We start from the raw sequence: 18,553 nt of genomic DNA on the forward strand, positions 1-18,553 counted from the left end.
GCTCGCACAAACCTTGAAGTGAACAAAGCGTAACCTCGATGTGCAACGCGGCTCCGGCTGCACTTTGTGACGGTCCAGTTCTGTATATCAATACGTGTGATGGTACTCTGCTTATACTGTTGCTGTGTTGATCACAGTGATCCAACCAGATGCAGGAGAGAGAGCTAAGTGAAAACGAGAGAGAGAAACGAGGGAGCGGCCAGGTCTCGCAATCGCAAACACTTGATAGATTCTCACGATTTGTTTTGCTGCATTGCAGCAGTGGTTCCCTCATGGTCCTCTCACTGGAAAGGAGGGAGCGCTTGAAAGACTCTCCTCGAATTAAAACACCCCACTCCAACACATCGCTCTCCAAGCTGGACGGATATCTGAAGAAATGTTCACATGATTCTGGACTTCGAACATTTCTTCTTCTCGCTGGTTTGCAAAAGAGGCTTTTTTTCCTGCTTCTTCAACTCTCATATCATGCAGCTATTTCTATCTATCTATTTATTTATTTTCCATCGACCCAATCCGTGATACTTTAATATTACTGCGTTATGTAAGAACTAATAACCCTCATCTTCCCGGGCATTTCAGTTCTCTGACCAGATCAAAGTGCTTTATTAGCCTCGGTGCCAACACACACATCAACTCCAAAAATGTCGATACTGCGCTGTGAAAGGTGTTTCCTGCTTCCTGATGATTTAGTCAGATTTGCCTATCCTGTATTTTTCTCTGGAGTAAATCAGCTCATGCCTGCAGAGACGTGCGAGACAGCTGACGGCGGAGGCGTGATCCGAGGTCCGAGTATTGACAAACCCTCCTGCGGAGGTGAAACCTTCTCACGCTGCACGCTTGTCATGACGAGACACTTCGCAGGAGGCCGGGGTGATGGAAAAAAAAAACAGAAGAAAAGAGCAAAGCACGAAGCCGAGGAGGATACCGTTCCCTCTTTATTTACAGCTAGTGGACAAAATAATTGGATTGATCCCACTGTCTGTGCATTAAGTATGGAGGGAGAGCACAGGAGCAGTTATCCTTGCTTAGCATTAAGACTGGAAGTAAAGGGAAACAGTTAGCTTGACTCTGTGTGAAGTAAACGCATCCCCAAAATAAATCCCAGAAACCTTTCTAATTAAAACATCATATTGAGTTCTAATCAGTTCACAAACAATTGTAAAAGCAGTCACACGTGAACTTGAGTGCTTGGACTACTGCGAGGTAGTTCAGTGTCGTGTCTCCACCAGCTGTCGGCGTCACATTTTGCCTCGCCGAGGCGTGAAATCGAAAGTGTCTGAGGTTTAGGCAGCAGAAAGCAGCAGGTTAGGTTTAGGAAAAGATCTTGGATTGGGTTCAAATACGTGTTTTACGCCGTGTTACTACATAAGCTACTTTACGTACCTTATTTAAGTTAAATACATTACGTTATGTAAGTAGCTTACATTAGAAAAACCTCCTTGACTTTTGCTTTCTCAGGGACTCAAACGTCTCCCAGGTGAAAGCCCCGTGTTCGTTCCATCCAACAATCCTCCGATGGTCTTTGTACTTCATCAAATGACGTCTGAAACCTGCTGGTCATAAAAGCGTGTAATCTTCACGGCTGGGTGATTCAAAATGTGACACTGACACGGTATGCATTGGTTGACTGATGGGTGTATTACACACTTTGCTGTGATATCCGGCTGCCTGGTGAAATCATTTTCCTGTTTACATATTTAGAGTTGATTACAAAACTTCTCGAGCTATTTATACTGATGAAGTTTGTGCGGCACCAGGCTCACTACCTCCCCCTACTGTCAGCCTCCTAGTTGCAGCTGCATACTTAGTGCACAGATTTGAGAGTGGTTTCGATCTAACGCTCCACAAGCCGGAGATACATGCGTCTGTCCCAAAACTGTGACAGTCATCAAATTTGAAAGTTAACTTTATCGCTGGTTGCTCTTAGTTTTGCTTGTATTTGTGTAAATCCTTATACTACTGCACTTAATGCATATTTTCTTCAAGGGAAACAATGGTGGTGATTGTCTTGCATCGTGAAATACTGCGTACAGGTCAGTATACATCAAAAGAAAAACACATGAAAATGGTGTAAACAGCTGCAAACTGCCCGACTGCAGTCTCAGTGAAGAAGAGGAGTCTTTCTGTTGGTTCTGCGGCAGCACAATGCTTCAAAGTGCTCTGTCATTGAGTTAGACACGACACAGACTGGATCAGACCATTCGAAGTAGCTCAGACCTTCGGGACTTTAGTGAAATAGCCTGGTTATCGGGCAGAGTAGTGATTCCCGGTGGGCTTGGCCAACGGTTAAAGACTCTGTCCCCTAAATAAAAGGCTACATCCGTTTTCGCTCCCGGCAGAGATAACGCCTCATTTATAAGCGTGAATCATCCACTAGATTTATTCCTGGTGTTCAGGAAAAAAAAATCTTATCAGGATTAGACTGATGCAATAACACAGCAGTGACGTTCCCTTTTTTTATATTTTTTATTTTTCATGTGCAATCAGTCATTTCCGCCTCATCCGTCTCTGCATGCTCCCACCAATCAGCTAACACTTGGTTTTTGAAACATTGCAATAAGGCATCCTGTACAGTATATCCATCATCAAACACATGAAGAGCAGCAGGCGGCCGCGTCCAGCCCCGTTTGGCCATAACAGTTGTGGAACGGCACCCCGGAGATCAATGATGCGAGTGGTGATGCAGGGAATCGGGGGGTTTGTGTGGAATGAGAATCAGTCTGCAGGATCGATGTACTCTGAACAATCTCACTGACGACACCCTTCCTCCACAGCTGAAATAAATACACCTAATTAAGCAGCGGGAGGAATGCTGACTCCCAAGGCTTTTTCACAGCAGACATTTTGTCTTGTCAGAGGAAGACCAGCACAGGTGTTGATAATAACAGTGATGAACGCTTCATTGGATGTTGCTGCATTATGGGGTCATATTTAACGTGTAGGTGAGAAGAGTTCATATGAACGGCCTCCTTTGTGGAATTCACGATGTCTTGAGTTCGAAATTTCCCAGAAGCCTCGAGTTCACGAGTTGTGACGTGTTTGTTGACGTTTACGGAAAGAGCAGAAGCCATGAAGTCTATTTCTCGTTGGATGTTAAGCTAATAAAATTGTAATTTTACCTACAAACCTACATTTGAGGAAACTGTTGATCTTCCCAGCAGCCTCCTCTCTTCCCTCTGTGCCTTTGCATTTACTGCAGTACGTTACGTCCTCAGATTAACCCGTCGCTCCTCCCCAGCTCGTCTAAATATGGTCACTTCTGCCTCAAGATGGGTTATATATTGACAACAACAAAAAAGTGTCCCAGTGTGTAAATACCTCTGTTGTGAACCTAGATGAAGTCAGGGATCATCAAAATCATTGAAATCAGAGTCACTGAGTTGAATTGTTCGTTGGAGGGACCCAGACTCGACTCAATAAGTCAACCCACCCTGTGCTGTGAATGCTGACATGAAGTCCAAATGACATATTCTACTCATAATGCCACAAGCATATCGCCTTTATGCCAATTTGTTAACAAATATTCTGTGGAAGAGGAGGACTAATCTGTGTATGCATGATCAGTAAGGGTACAAAATAACTTTTAGAAAGGAAAAAAAGGTCATTTATGCCCAGGACACTGAATTAACTACCAGCATATAAAAGCCCATATAGTTGCTGCAAAGACATGGCGTCCACAAAAAATCCATTATATTTTAAAAATTCAGACCAAATACTGTAATTTCCTCTGTCACGGAGGTGTACAAAGCTCTAGTCTGGTCTCAGGCAAAAAGCAACAAGCAGCATCATTCACCAGAAATGAGGTATGTGCCTGGCATATTTATGAGCACAGTGCCGAGCCATTTCAAAGAGCACCACTTGGAAAAAATAACGCTTCACAGTGTCTGGGAGAAAAATCATAAATCTGATTAAAAGCTGAGAAGAAGATGACATGTCGTCTGTCTTTGCCCGCAACCCTTAAGCTTCTGCTGAGCAGCATAACAAACCGAGCCACAGAACTACAATAAACAGATTTAATTGTCATGTGACTGCTACAATGAAATGGCAGCCATGAAATATTCCATAATACTGTCTTGGAAATGATCCCAGCTCCAGTGTGGGAGGTTCAGAGAGCTGGCACATCTGCTTAGAAAAAGCATCAATTTTCTGTTCAATCCGCTCACAGTTGTGCTGAACGTTCAGTCGACACCGAGCGGTTTCCCCAGAAGAAGCGGAGCTCATCCCGTCTGAAACATGAATAATAAGAATGCATGGCAGCCGGTCTGCAGGAGTTCCTCCGACTCTTTCACTTCTGACCTGTCCTTTCACTTCATTTAATATTAGCAGCCCATTAAAGTAGTTGTTGTTTTTAAACAGATTAACGGCACAACTCTGCAGTCGTCTGCGATGAGGGGACGAATTCCCCAGCTAGTCCTCTGCACATGAATGCCGGCTGCCATCATGCCCGCGGGGTTTTCTGAGAGGCAGAAAGCGATTAGCTCTTGGGTGCGGTGAATTTATGACAGCCCCTCATTTTCATGTCAGCTCAGTGACTGCGCTTTTAGCACAAACGCACACTTTTAATATCTTCATATTTAATCAGCCCGATGTGAACACGTTTTAAAGTCTGCACTGATGCTGCAGAGCCCGTACGCCAAGCAAAGACATCAAGTCCTTCGTGATTTCTCACAAATTCGAACATATAGCAGCATGAAACTATTTTACATTTGCAATCTGTATAATAATGTATGGTATTTAGCTTCAAACCTCAACACTGGAGACAGCTGGCATACAAAAGGCCGGTGTTCAGAGTGTGGGTGGATTGAAATGCACGTAATGAAGTACCATAATGGATTTATGAGAGATTTTGGCACTTGTTAATTCAGGCCATTACTAAATGGCCCCACCTACGTTCCTGTAGCTGATAGGCCCTGGCCCTGATTCAGGAACCACACACTCATCTGGACCTTTCCTCACTAAAATTACCATCCGCCTCATCGCTCTGCAGCTGATTGTACTGAAGCCCACAGCAGAACTTGATGTTATGGACTCTAATGATGATTTATTGTATGACAGAGACTGTCTGGTTCCGACCTACAAAAACACTCTGAGAGATAACTCAGGATTTAACTTGATCTATCAAAACCACCTCTGAGGTGCAACATGTGACTAGAAAGCAGTTATGATTTTAAATCTGATGAAGAAGTTTAGATGCTATAAAGAAAGAGGTTTAGCAGGTGGATGAAGATAAAAGCTCATTTTTGTAGGACCGTCATACTGGCTTTACAATCAGGTAAATTGGGCTGAATTCTGGTAAAAGTAGATGACAACTAAATGAATGAAGGAAAGCAGTGAATGTAGATTCTATACATGACCGGAGGGCTCACATATCATACTGTATGTGGCCTTTAGCTGCCTTCATGCTATATTAGAGTTCCCACGATTTCTAATATTATCACAAAATTATGTATTTTCATATTTTTCTCAGTGATTAATAATCAGGTAAAGTCAATGAAAACCAAAACGATGGTTCTGTCATTATTAATAATAGTAATATGCTAGAAATTAGTAACAATTTACTGAAATATTGCTAAATTGTAAATGCAATGTATTTTTCCCTTCACATGTCCAACTCTGTCATCATACAACCATCCTGAGTTGTCTGTGGCAACGCTAAGCAAGTGATTAATGTCTGAATATCTAATATTGAATCCAGTGTGATGTGAAACTCAAACCATCTGAACACCAATAAGGGATCCAGCAGCAATGTGTCGGACAGATCTTCCTCGCCTGGTACGACCAGACTTAAATCCACTGCATGATAAATAGGTCGGGTCTGGTCCACTCCCCTTTACAGGTAAACCTCATGAATTTCACGTGCAAAAAAGCTCATGTGAAACATGTATTTTGCCCGTTAGAAACATGTAACATTTTCACGGTGTGATGTGTGAGGCCCATGTAGAGTCCCATGTGAAAACTCTTCCATGTAATTTCCCCATGTCATCATACGTGGTAAACATGTGTCATACATGTGGTCACATGGGAAACTTGTGCTTTTTTTCTATAAGGGGTGCTTTTGGGATCGTTTCCTGTCGTTGGACGTAGACCTCAGGTTCATTTTAAAACTCCTGCAGCAGCCTTTCATCAGTCTGCATTGACCACCATGATGCACATCGTGCTCCGAAACTCAACAAGCTGTAAACAACAGACCCAACGTGAGCAGTCACACGTCGGTATACAGAATATACTGAATATACAGAATATACTTGTAGTTTTCCAGGAGTTCAAAGGTCACACTAACCTCCTGAATCTTTGGGAACCTTGTTGTGTGAAGTGTGATCAAGCTAAAAGCCGGAAGAAATGCAGCGGCGCGTAGGATCAAATCAAACGCATTCAGAGAGCCACGTCGTGAAAACCTTCAATCAAACGTCAGGACGGCCGTCCTCACCGCCACCTCCCCCGCCAGCACCTCTCCATTTGATGCAGGCTCAGTCATGAGTCAGCGAGGATGCTGTTTACTCAACCAACACTGCTGTTTGTGGCGCTCAGACAGGTCTCCCGTCCAGTCAACGCCAATTTAATTAGAGCTTTTCAGCGGCAAAATAATGCGACGTTGTGTCACACTTCCCGACCGTGAAATCCTCTTATTGTCCTTTCTCTTGGCCTGCTGCCTTTTATTCTGCTCAGCACCGAGCCACAGATTACCGGCCAGGCGGACCCGTGTGAAACACCAGAGGAATATATTTCCAGCTCTCACAAAATGGAACCACTATGGAGTGCGATTCAACAACTTGAGTTTGTGAACCCCCCGCTGAACCCTGTTTGTGCTGCGGTCCACTCTGTCAGAGCTTCTTCACTTAAACATGAAGTGTGGCATGAACTTGTGGCAAAAGCAGCTTTTAAATAGAGTTTACTAGAATGAAAAGTGTCGAGTTCTGGTCTCTTTCATGGTATTATAATCCAGCAGTGAGCTGCAGTGGTGTGTTTATTATTAGCCCCCCTCCCCCCGAGTCGATCATCTGATTCTGCCACTGTGGCCCACTGATAGCTGTTGATCTGAAAAAGGCAGCGAAAGCATGCGGGCTGAGTTTGTGTGAGTGCCTCGAACACACATTGCAGCGCTGTAAGTGTCCTCAAACTGTTAGATTACACCCGGCCTGTTTGTTTGCTTTGCAGCGAGGCTGAAGTCTCCGCTGAAGTCGGTTATATCACAGCCTCTCCTTTGATAATAAGACAAACATGCATCAGCTACCGTTCTCCAAACGCTACCAACAATGAAAACAACAGACACCTCCAGGCCCCTGTGTGTACTTGACATAAAGGAGAAAGAACATAAAGATGTTGTTCTTCTCTCGCTCAGGAGAAACAAGTCATTATTTTCACATCTGATACTCATATTTTGCTTGTTAATCTTTGCATCGCTCGCATTTTCCTCCTTGTTCCTCGACTGCATGTATGCTGGGCCGAAGCAGGAAGTAGGAATTGAAAGCCGTGCAATAACCGCTCCTGCAAGCGGCTGAAATATTGAAGGCATATCTGCTGAGGCCCATTAATTATCCTCCAGCTTTCCAGTAATAAGCTTTCTAAGTATAGGCCTCGGTGGTTCTTCCTACACAGAGAAACCATGCGAACGATTCAAAGGGCATGAAGGGAGGAGGAAATGTGTGTATCCCACATCTTCAAGGTCTCTCCACGAGAATAACGGCGTTGCTTGGACTGTTGCGTCGGGATAATACCCGTCCTCCAGTCTGCCTAATAAAAATAAACAAATGTGTGCATGTCTAATCCCTTTAATTTCAGTGGTGGGAGGGAAATTAAAAAGCACGCGAATGTAAATCACTGCCAGGTTTCATATCGGGTGTTGGTTTTACGTCTTGGTTCCCTGGGTTACGCCAGGGGCTCATAATTTGTGGTAAGTGAATTATACAGTGAGACTTTTGTGATGAGGGTGGAGGTGGTGGGGTCATGGGGGAGGGAAAGGGAGGAGGGGGGGGGCTTAGAAGGGGGGAGTCATTTTGTAAGAACAGAGAGATAACTTCTGGCTTCTCTGGAGCCTTTTAAGTCTTCTTGCAGTTTCTAGAGCTGTGATGTCTCTTTCATGTTGAACAGAGAGGGAACCGATACACGTCTAAAGAGACCGAGCTTCACATCTGACATGAAAGGGAAAGACAAATTACAGCAACTCCACTGGAGGGACTTATTTGAGGGGAAAGACCCCGATTTTGGGCTAAATTGCTGTAATCTGAAATTGCATCAATGGAAACCTTGACTGACGTTGACCCACTTGCTCGGGGTCCTTTCACTTCTTCAGATCACAAAATGCAAGTTTGTCCATTGTTGTCAGTTAATAGAGGTGCAATCAAAAAGTGGAGAGACTCCTCCGGCTGCACGGGAGCAGACCACCGCTCAGTAACGCGTGCGGAGCAGAGCGAAATAATCTGTCGCCGAGTCACACCTTTCTGTCTAAACGACTTGAACTTTGGCGTGATGGCAGTTGGGTTCTCCAACATGACAATGCTGCTTACAGTCCGTTGAAAAAGGAGTTTGTCGCCCTCAGCAACACAATCTTCACTCCCAAACGCCATTTCTTGCTGGATTTGGCTCCCTGTGACTTTTATGTTCCCCAAAAGGCCGATTCCGGCTCAGTTTTACAAAAGTGTGTTTCCAACCCAAAATGAAACCACATCTCCTCATTAGAAACATGTTATTAGAGTTAAATGTATAATATTTACAAATGAAAAGGTTTAAGAATTTAAGAAAAAAAAACTATCTTTTTCCTCAAGGAAACAAAAAGTATTCGATGGTTAAAAACATTGTGGAAAGCAGTATAAACATTTCATGTCCATACGATATAACGGATAATAATGTTATATCGAATCAAATCTTTCTTAAACAACAAAATGACCTGACCTGATATTTTAGGCCTTCTGTTAGAGATTATTTCTTCATCCTGCAGTTGTAATAATTGGTGTTCACAAAGACTTTCCTACAGTATGTAGGCCAAATACATTTTCAGCACATGATGATAATAATAAATCTGCTTCATCCACTGTAAAACTGTCTGGAATTAATGCCTTTCCCTTATTATAATGCACGTATTAATGGCTCATCATGCTTTCATTTTGAAATGTGACAATTACATAACACTGCATAGATAACACACTCCACTGCACTTCAAGTAAAGTGTTACTAAAACCAGGAGATTACTGGCCTATGTGTAATCAATAAGAAATAACAAGAGATGAGATGCCAGCAACTAAGGATGGAAAAGTGGTCTCATCGCAGACAATAAATAAAACATGAACCTGTTCGGTTTCTAGATATTTATATATGAATAATGTATTCAGAAGTTGGCGGGCGACCACAGTAAGATACTGTCATTATCAACAACTGAGTTGAATATGTGGAAGGTGGAAACATATCCATATCTATGTGAAGATTAAGCCCTGCAACAAATCAGCAAACAAACTGGCAAAACACAGCGCAGGCACAACTAGCACCGACAAAGTCATTATCAACCAAAAAAAAAATCTAATTCAACCCCCTGAGCCCTCACACACTGTGCCTGATTAAAAAGGCAGATTGAATGTGTCGCGTCTGAATCCAATTATTTTTTGGAAAGCCATACCATGGCATTGTTTCTTTTTGATTTGCACTTGCCTGTCTGCCAGCTGCACCTTTCTCAATGAAACAAAATGCTCCCAAAACCTCTAATTTCTAGTGGAAGAAAGGTTCTGCTATTGTGACGCAGAGATGTGAAATCATATTCCAAAATCCCCCAAAACACCAGCGAGTACAACAGTGTTCAGATTGCTTTAATGAAAAAAAGAAAAAAAAAAACACAGAGGGAACTCCTGCAAACAGAAAAAGGAACAATTGGAGCTCTCATTCTGAGAGAAAAGTCTTGATTAGGAAATAGTAGGCATCCTGTAATTTCTACTTCTTCCTTTTTCTTCTTTCTAAAGATGATCCGAAGACAATTAAGTTACGAAATAGAGCCGTGGGCAGGTTTAGCGAGCTGGTTGCTGGCAAATGATGTTTCTACTTCTGTTTTAAATTCCGCCACAAGGAACGATGCAGCAATGAACGAGCGCTGACGATATGGACGTGCTGTTCATCTAAGAAGGCGTCCAGTCGCCGGCGTTTTCCATCCACATTCTATTAAAAACAAGCCAATTAAGAATAAAACCAACCCATTCACATCACGTTCAGGGAGACGTGGCCGCAGCTAAACAAACCCGAAGAGCACTCTTGATATCGACATATCGATATACCGACAGCCAATACAACCAGTATTCAATTCAGTATCTCTATAACTGTTGTATCTGTAAACCAGTGAAGCTTTTGTTGACGTATTGTATACAGTATAGTATTTCTTTACCGCTCACAGCTTTCCAGCACCCACTTTAATGTAGCCGATAGTTTTATTGAACCTAGATCACCCTGAAACCGTGTAACATACCCGTCAGACCATTAGAGGATACATGGAAACGAAAGGCCTTTTACTTTTCAGTCCAGGATAAACAGGGTGTTTTACGTGCTTCGGTGTGATACTGGGTTGTATAAATGGAGTTTAATAATATAGGGGAATTCATTTCTAATCGTCTCATCGGTATTTTGTGTTATGTTGTGCTCCAGTAGTGGCCGGAAGTCACTAGAATTTTTATATTTTGTGTTTGCTGTCGTGATAAAAAGGGACATTTAGCCAATTTGTTGAAAAAAATGTAAGTGTAAAGAATGTAATCTTCACTGGAGTAGTCAATAAGATCTGCTGAGGAAGCTTTTCAATTAGAAAGCAGGAAAATAACACTCACTGCTGTTCCTACAGTAAATGATGGCAGTAAAAAAATAAAATTAAAAAATAATAAAAAAAAAAAAGTGAGCCAACGCCGTTTGTCGCTGTAATTAGTTCGGATCAATGTTTCGCCTCAAGATGCTGTCGTGCATTGCGGGCACATGAAAAACACATTTTGCATTGAATTCAATTATTTAATCCTTGGGGCAAACAGGCCATTTTAAAATTCCACTCCAGCGAACCTCCCACAGAAATGCTCCAGGGATATGTTGCATACATGTGAATTCACTTTATGGTAAAAACAGAACACAGAACAAACAGACCATACTCCGCTTATTTATCTGCACTGAACACGCCCACATAACAGGAACACTTAGCATATTGTATCAAAACCCCTACAGCAAAACATATAAGCAACAATTGTATGTAACAAACCTGAATAAAATGTATCCAACACAATACTGTAAAAACTTCTGATATAAATATATAAATAGAATTTAGAGAAAAATAAGAACACATAAATATTTAAAACCATCACGGCTCGAATGAAGCAAATAAATACTGCGTATAAATAAATGTATAAATAAATATTTAGGACAAATGTTTGAACCTGAATGTTTTTCCAGCTCGAGAAATGTGAACACAGTGCTGTTATGGTGTCCTTGAGCAAGGCACTTATTTCCTAACTGCTGCAGCTGAGCCACAGCGAACTATGTATTATACGGAAAACTCCCCCGAGTGAGTATAAATGTGTAAAAGTGAAAGAGGACATTCAGTGGTTTCAACCTTCTGAGGATAAATGGGCGGTTAAAAAACATAACGGCTCTCAGAAACCAGGAGACTGTGGAGGCACCAGAAAACCGTGAACAACATGACGTAGAAAACAACATTTCAGTCGTCGAACATTACAATGAAAAAGCTTTTAAGAACTCCATTTGCACTCACGCATCACCTGGACTGTCCGACGATCACTTATATGGGTGGGGGCGGTGGAGGTGTTTGGTCTTGCTTCTCTTGGAGAGTCCGACCCGGATTGGCCGTGTGCACGTTTTCAGAGGCTCCAGTCTCCGGGGCAACTCCGGTGGTCCTGCACACACAGCAACAATACAACACTGTATGTCATAACCAGAGGAATCAGGCTTTAGCTTTCTTATAACCACGGCAGGGAAACACACGCTGTTGCAAAGAAACCATGACAAACAACAAAATACACGTGTTATTGTTCTTGAAGCTCGCGGCGTCTTTTTTTTTTTTTAACCCAAACTGACAAGATTAACAAAATGTTTCTCCATGTGCAGCGAGAGCAGCGATGCTATTAGACTGATTTTGGCCCTCAAACTGACAAGGTGAACACATCGCATCTTCAGATAAGCAGGTTGTTAGACTCCCTCGCCTGTTAAATATTCAGGTGAGCCCACTTCACTCCCAGCTGACACACTTGGGTTCATAATGCAGTGAAGAGCAGCAGGAGTTGGAGGAAGGAAAGAAAAGGTGAGACTGGATGAAGCAGGTTGAGAACTCCTGTTTATACTGTTGATCTGTTTCTTTTTGAGTCACGACAATGTAAGAAATAAAACAAACGTGAAGTCAGTCTAAAAACATGACAGACGGATCTATACCACTGCCCACCAGCCGTTACAATAGATATACATATGCATGAAAAACCTTTCAAAGGATTTGCAACTGTCCTTTCTTTTAATTAATCTTCAAACAAATATGACCGCCATCCAAAAAGAGCCCCACCATTTTATCAATAAAAGCCTGATGGGGTTATGTGTCTTTTGTGTGCCGTCACAAGATGAAACTCACTGTGGCTCAGTTGTTCCAGGAGAGGAAGGCAGCCAAAGGACGGACACCACATTTTCCCTTTCTGCTCCGTCTCCCGGGGCTCTGAAAGGAGCATATTGACAGTCAGAGATATCCAAGAAGGACCGGCTCATTCTGTCTAATTTGTTCCTCTGTTTACCCCGAAACAATGTTTTTGCATTCATGACCGACGTTATCGTTCCACTGCAGCTTATTGAGGAAAAGAATATGTGAACATTCACGAAAGCAAGCTGTTTCAATCTGAAAAGACAAATCAATAAACGTAATTGTATTTCCTCGCTGAATTAACCAAGCTGACCTTTTGAAAGTCTATCACCCACCTCTGTGTAAACAGTTAACAATGCAGCACTGAAAACAGGAGAACAAAGACACATTTAATTAAAACATTTCATGTTTTTCAAGCTTGTCATCTTAAAAGTTGAAGCTTTTTGCTTCAGAGGAAATTCTCTGGTTGAGCAAACCACTTTTTACTTTCGTTAATTATTGCTGACTTCTGAGACACTCGGTTGATGTATGGTTGTTTTCCTCATGAAAATATGAAGCTTTCTTCTTGATGTCTTCCCCTTTTTTTAACAGAGGAAAATATTTAATGAAGAAGAAGTAAACTGTGAACCTGTGTGTTTCTCTGCAGCGTCCATGGATGCTTCCAGGCACAGGTTTGTGCTCAGGGGCACTTCCTGCTCGCCGTCACCGCTGACAGCGGTACGAGAATCCACGGGATCTCCTCCACACATTTCCAGGCAGCGGTCTTCTTCAGCGTCATCTAAAGATAAGCGATAACCTTTTACACAGTTCAGTCAAAAGGAGAGCAGAGAGCTATGTTTGGGACTGAATGACTGGCAGTTCAACCATCTAACTTTAACTCCACCTGACAACGCTGATACACAATGTGAGCGCTTGAGTTTTAGTCCGCGTGGTCGACAACGTGAAGACTTAGATTTAGACTTCATTAATCCCACAGTGGCGAAATTTAGTCGTCACAGCAACATAGAAACACAAAAAGGTGCACACAAAATGAAAAAACATCAAATAAGATGGATAAAAAGAATTATTTTAGAAAAAAAAGTGGTTCAGTTTTTAAAGAAGTGTTCTTTTGACAAAGTAAGAAAACCTTTTGTGGCTGAATTGGTTTTCAGTGTTTGGAAAAATGAAAGATTGACAATTTCAGGTGCACGCTATTCAGAGCACAATGTAGAGATACGAGAGCCAATCAATAACCTGACTTGTTGCTGAAGCGGAGCGCAGCACAGTGATGTAAACGAAGCAGGACGACGCTGTAACCGTCCTCAGTAATTATTCCAAATAACAGCACCTGTGTTACACAAGTTTTGGTGAGAAGTGGTGCGCGCACATTTGCGATTACAGCCTGGACTTCAGCAGAGAACACACATCAACTTTTGTGTCAACGGAGACCCTTGAAATTCAGGAAATCCACAACGACAAAGCAGCGACCCGTAGAAGGTCGTGTGAGGTCACGAGTGCAGCCGGGAACCTTTCTTAGATATTTGTGGGGCTGCGCACCGTGAATTTGTCCCCCGGCGTCAGACGGTCAACACTTTCTGAGGAAAACATTTGTCACAAAAGACCTGAGCTGTGGAAACGACGGCAACCAGGTTGCCGTGACAACGCACCGGCTCAGCGCACATTAAAAACACACGACGCCCTCGACAACACGATAATCAGTCCCCACCGCATCTAATCACTAGATTTTGCTCCCTGTGATTTTTTTCTGTTTCCCAAAAATGTGACAAATTTGATGTGCAGTCTCTAGTTTCACATCCATTAGTGAAACCACAAACGTGTGCACACCAGTGGTCACAAAAACATCTGTAAACCAGGTGCTGATGTTGGTCCAGCGATGTAACTTGGAATACTTACTCAAGATGCGTTAACACAAATGATCTAAAAACAGTTATTAAACGTCATCAACAATGTTACATTATTGTTTTGAAAGAAACATGAATATCCAATTAATTCTAAAGGTCACAGGAGGTTTCAGTGGTGCTGTGCTGCAGCTGGACCTCACGGGTGCTCTCGGCTTTTAATACAGTGTGATTGACCAAATTGATGAAGTGATTGAGTGTATTGATATTCAGTAAAGATGAATCACGCGGTGTTACAGCTACCTGATGGCGCGTCCGTGTGGCCGCCCGGTTGCGGGCTGCCGAGACGTCCTTTGAGTTTGGATGCGTTGTCGTCCGAAGGTTCGGTGACGTCACCGCTCTGCTCGGGCGACGAAGGGCCGCGGTCGCTTTCGCAATCATTTCTACTGACGTCAAAGAACAAGTGAAGCTCTTTCAAGACCATGTCGAACTGTTTTTTCATTTCGAACTCAGAGCCGTCGTTCACGTGCCTCTCGGTGGAAACAGGAGACTCTGACTGGAGGTTTGATTCATCATGAACGTGCTCAGAGTCGCAGGCTGATTCGCAGATAGGCGGTTGTTGCTCCGGCCATCCGAGAGGAGTGACATCTGCTGCTGAGATACAGTTAGGGACTTCATTACAAGTCAGATCGCTGCTCGCAAGAGCCGGTGCCAAGTTCTCAGCGTGGCACTCGAATTTTTCCACCTCTTCCTCCTCGTGCCTGTCATTCTCTGCCACTGGCATGCACTGGTGAAGTTGTGGCTGGGGTGTTTTCAACAGCTGCCTGGGTGAGCTGGTGAGGACGGGGATGTTTCCCAGGCCGGCAGCATCGTCATCATCATCGTCATCATCCTCTGGTGAGAGCTGGATCTTTTCAAAAGTGTCAAACCCCTTCAGCACACTGTTGTAGAGAGTGAAGGCAGATGGCAACAGGGGAAATGTGTCACTACAGTTAAGGGCTGTGGGGATTTTGTTGTAAGCATTTTGTAAATGGCTTAAGTCCCGCTGACACGGCACAACTGCATCACTTGTCGACGGAGAAGCGAAGGGCAGAAAATAATCTTCATTTTCAGCTCTGTGTTGGCAATCAGAGGAACAACTGAGCTTGTGTTCTCGGTCATTTTCGCTATCTGCGGTCAATTTGTTCCCCTCTGTGCGCTCACTAATGCCTTCCCCAGGTGACACTTTGCTCATATCTGCTTCGGGTTCATTTTGCTGCAGCACACTTTCCTGCAGCATCTCTGCACTTTCATGCCCCTCAGTATTCATTTGTTCCCCGACATTTGTCACGTCTTTTCCTTCCCTTTCGTCAACTGTCACATCCATCACAGAAACATCAGCGCCAAACGGCCGTTCAGACGAACGCTCAGGCTTGTTTCCCGGTTCACCTTCAGGAGGTTTTGATTTGCTGTCAGGTTCATGTGTTTTTCCCTCCGGCCGGTCGCTGATGTAATCATCAGTGGATATTTCAGCTACATCTTCTCCGTCTAGTTCATTTTGTAGCTGAAGTTTTTCCTGTGACTTCACTACTTTCTTGAATGTCCCGTTTTCCATTTCTTTCACAAAACACATTTCTTCTCTTTCTTTCATCTCATCCATTCTTTGAATTTCACTCTGTGAATATTCAACCTCGCGTGGCTTCAGATTTTCAAGGTTGGCAGGAAAGGCAACACATCGACTCTGCTCTTTCAACTCGTGTCCCACAGTATCACGGCTTTCTTGTATTTCATCATCCCCAGCAGGAGGAAGGTTTACGGGGCCGCCGCCACTCGGTTTCCACCGACAGTCGCCGCCGTCGCTGGTGTCGTCGCGGATTTCGGCGGCGGTGAATGAACGAGCCTGTGGTTCTGTGCATGACTGACAGAAGTCTTCATCTTCATCATTGCACCGCCGTGTCCTGCTTCGGTGAATAAACTGGTCGGGATATGACGCCGTCTGTAATCGTGTGATGTCAGAAGAGAGTGGAAGAGGCATTTCCATCTCGCAGGCCGTCGCTGATGGAGATAATTCTTCACCTGCAGAGCTCTCGGAATTACAGTGTTTCTCCTCCTTGTCAGTTTCACTCCAAATTGCAGGGTCAATTACACTGAAAGGGCCTGAATCATTATCTCCTTCAACGCGCTCTCGGCTGATTCTAGCTGGCATCGGAGTCTCTGTTGTGTGATCAGCCGTTTCGCACCGAGCTCTGGTTATTATCTCGCCAGCAGCACGCTCTTCTTTTGCCCCACAGCAGTCGTCAAGACTCACATCCTCGATCGCAATATTTCTCTTTAATACCACCACATCCGCATCGTAAGGAAGAATTGATCCTTCAGCAGCTGAAGGGATGAAGGTTTCGCTCTCATTAACTTGGCCTTTTGTTTCCTCATCACAGGTCGAAACATTTTCACCTTCACAAATCTGTAATTCTAATTCATGTTTTTCATTTTTTCTACCTTCTGCCAAGTTCCCAGAGGGCTCCTCTTTGGGCTTCGAGTAGAGACCGGTAGAGTCTGCATAATCACTGGAAGATATGGGACTCTTCCCCTCTCCTCTACTGAAAGGGATATTCTCATGAAATTCAAGCTGGTCCCTCCTCTGATTAGTCTCTACGACTTCATAAAATTGTCTCGGTGTATTACAGAAACCTTCATGAGTGCAATCAGACTGACATCTGACCTCCTCGTTTCTTGAACTGAACGTGACTACTTGGATTTGACTGAAATCATTTTGCACCTGTCTCTCATCTTCGTCACTTCCACCGGAACAACTGTCACCGCCAGGGGTCTCGTCTTCAAATGATTTTCCGAGCCGCGTGTAATCAGGATGAGCGGCTTCGTCGGCGCCGGCTTCAGCAGAAGCTTCTTCTAGAGACCCTCTTTCATCTCCCCGGCACAAGCCGAGCTTGTCTGTTTCAGGAACTGGAGGCTGCTCGTCTTCCTCCAGTAGTAGCGGGAGTCTCTCAGCAGTGACGACACACTCTGTCGATGATCCCGCGTGTCCACTGTTACTCTGGGAAGAAGTCGCCTCCGTAATAAGAGTGACATTTAAGTCAGCGCCTTGTTGTTGCTCATGAGCTTTTTCGTCTTGAAAATCCTCACGTTCAGCTGCGCCTACGAAGCCCTCGTTGTTCAGCAGGGCGTTTGATGATGATGATGACGACCAACTGATGGTTTTCTGAAACGTCAGAAGCTTCGGGAAGGAAAACCTGCTTTTCTCACTGTGGTCGTTCGTCACTGTACAATCTAGCCTTTGTCGTTTCGGGGAGAGAGGTGCAGTGAACTCCCTCCCTGTTTGTGGACTGATATCGTCTTGCGTGATTTTATCCATTTTCTTCAGTTTGTAATACCTGAAGTAGAAACAGACTGAGAGGTTGAACACCGCATCTGAAAGCCACACCAACTATTACAGATCAAACAAAGCAATCACGTCAACAATGTTCCGACTGCTTTGTTTTTCTTTTTGGTAGATTACACTCGAAATAACTATTTCATATTTTAATTGGACTGCTATCTCACTGTAGTGATTAAAATAATAATAATAATAGTAATAATAATATAACGTATCTCACCTTCCACCAAACCTGTGACTCCAAACACAGAAGTAATCCTCCAGCAAACCTTTGAAGAAAACATAAGACAAAACATAATATTCAGTCATTGGATATAGTGGAACAGAGGGTTACACATCATGATGCTAATTCACAGCACAGAGTACAGAGATGACAGTCGCACTGTTCGCAGCCCTTCTGTCAACATCCCAATCAAGTTTCTGACAATGTTCGCTTTGTTTACAACAAACACAAAAGGCCTTTTTCCCGATAGACTTTTTGCCGTGTCATACCAGTGAAACAAGTGTTATCTATAGCGTTAACAGCTACGATTAATTAACTAATTTACTCTGATTCCCTGAGGCCGTATTTGTGTGCCCCCACGCTACTATGACTGAGGAATATTGTGCCTTTCAGGCAGCTGGGAATTGGGAAAGTTCTCATTTGGGAATTTCCCAACATCCCAGCGTTCACAAACAGGCAGACCCCAGAAAACCAGCTCCATTTCTGCTGTCAGAGTTTTGATCGTCAAAACCGTGGAATCAAAACACCGATCACGA

Source organism: Brachyistius frenatus, unplaced genomic scaffold (assembly GCF_029030835.1).
Source record: "Brachyistius frenatus isolate BFR_SWC_R1_liver_20210118 unplaced genomic scaffold, ASM2903083v1 Contig_44, whole genome shotgun sequence".
In the NCBI taxonomy this organism is placed as follows: Eukaryota; Metazoa; Chordata; class Actinopteri; family Embiotocidae; genus Brachyistius; species Brachyistius frenatus.